The sequence below is a fragment of the Limulus polyphemus genome, unplaced genomic scaffold (assembly GCF_000517525.1).
Source record: "Limulus polyphemus unplaced genomic scaffold, Limulus_polyphemus-2.1.2 Scaffold2074, whole genome shotgun sequence".
NCBI classification, from domain to species: Eukaryota; Metazoa; Arthropoda; class Merostomata; order Xiphosura; family Limulidae; genus Limulus; species Limulus polyphemus.
The window spans coordinates 14534-16700 of record NW_013667684.1 but is presented as its reverse complement, the minus strand read 5'-3'; the positions used below and the strand labels follow the sequence as shown (position 1 = coordinate 16700).

General features: G+C 31.2%; 1 long non-coding RNA gene across 1 annotated transcript in view; it reads right to left on the bottom strand.

Annotated features, from left to right (window-relative positions):
• Positions 1–2167, bottom strand: part of LOC111087375 — a 26765-nt gene that overhangs the window by 19147 nt on the left and 5451 nt on the right. The gene's annotated exons all lie outside the window — the stretch shown is intronic.

Below are 2167 nucleotides of genomic sequence, written 5' to 3'. Positions count from 1 at the left end.
TGTAACAATATTTTATTTGAATATTGTTGCGTCAGCGAGGTCACGTGACTAGTATCACGTCACGTCCTTCTCGAACCTTCATGAATTATCGGGAGACTACTAGATTGGGGGGGTAGTCTGGTATATATATATAAGACGGTCACAACGTGACCGAAAACAGTGAATGAGCAATTGACCCGCAGTCAGAGAGTGTGTAATTGAACTCGAGCACGTGAGACGTTTGTTATAGCGCGACTGTTGAAATTAAGAGTATCGCAAAGTTATATTCAGAAAGAATAAACCAGTTTTACTTAAGAAAGGACTTGTGTCGCTAAAGTTTCGTCGGAACAAATTTACGGAAAATTAACTAACGAACGGAGACGTAACAATATTATCATTGTTGTTGCTTTAAAGGTGCGATATTTATATCTAAGCCTTTTTGTAATGTTTTCTCTTAACAATGTTATTGAACATGTATATGCCACACGTTTCATCGTACCTTCGACATAAATGTTTTACTAAACTTACGATTCAATACGAAAACTACTTGCTTAATAGTTAGTGTTGTTTTCTGTAGTTAGAATATTGTGAACTAACTTTTTGAGGATTCAACGCTGATGATGGAATTTGAAGCAATTTTGAAACGTCCGTAATTAAAGATATTTTTTGTATTACCGTGTTTTTAATATATTATAATAAATAACAGTAACTACCTTATTATATTTAAATGAAAATTAATTCTGAAATGCGTATACATCATTCTAGATTTCAAAAATTGTCAAAATATCAAATAAAAACTAAAAGACATGAGCATTTAAAACTTCCTAAAGTAAATACGAACAAATTTAGAAAAAAGTTACTTGCAACAATCCCCAAACTCTGTTTTAATAATACTAAGTTTTTTTGTCTGTCCTAAAAATGCGCGTGCACCTTACTATCTAAATGTGCGTTTCATCGGAAGTAAACAAAGGGCGGATGTAAATATTGTTACGCCTCCAGTCGTTAGTTAATTTTCCGTAACTTCGTTCCGACGAAACTTTAGCGACACAAGTCCTTTCTTAAATAAAACTGGTTTATTCTTTCCGAATACAACTTTACGATACACTTAATTTCAACAGTCGCTCTGTAACAAACGCTATAACTCACGTCTCACGAGCTCGACAATACTCCGTTCAATTACACACTCTCTGACTGCAGTTCAATTACTCATTACTTACACACTGTTCCATCACGTTGTGACCATCTTATATACACCAGACTACCACAATCTAGTAATCTCCCGACAATTCACGAAGGAACAGGATATTTCTAGAAAGACGTGGCGTGATACTAGTCACGTGACCTCGCTGACGCAACAATATACTTTCGTAGACATTTTGTACCACATATTAAACGCTTACCAAAGTATATTAAAAGGTCTAACGTTAGGTCATAGAATAACATTATAAGTTTATTTATTGATAGTATTAAGTACAAACTAAAGCAAAAAACGTGCACAGTGTTAATTTATCTCTTTACCGAATATAGACCTACTTTAAAATGACTTAACTAATGTTAGGACGAAAACTCGTGGAGTTATAGATTTCGGTGTCTGCGATTGGAATCTTATTATTATTATCATTCTAGAAATTCTGTATTTAAAGAAGTACTGTTGTAATAAAGATACTAATTTAACCGCAAATGTTTAGCCAATCTCTACTAGTGATATAGTAATATTCTAAATAAAATAAGATTACTATTTAGTAGCAAAAATATAAATAGTAAGTATTAAACAAATGGATAACTCATGTAAAGGAACCAGAAAGTCTATATATATATAGGCTTAATACATATAAATATAAAAATGTATGAGTTCAAAAATGTGTATTAAACAACTATCACATCTTAAAGTAGGTTTAAATTGCATACAATCTGGTGAAGAAAATATCAATTAATCAAAATAATATTTAATATGATTTAATTATTATCCACACATGAGTAATCCTGGTGTTTACTTTTCTTTTATAAGATAATATATAATTTTTATGGTATAATTTGCTATTTTCTGTATTGAGTGTATTGTACTTATTTCTTGAATTTGAATAGAAAATGTATATATACATTTTAGCGATACAAGTCCTTTCTTAAATAAAACTAGTTTATTCTTTCTCAATACAACTTTGCAATACACTTAATTTCCGCAGTCACG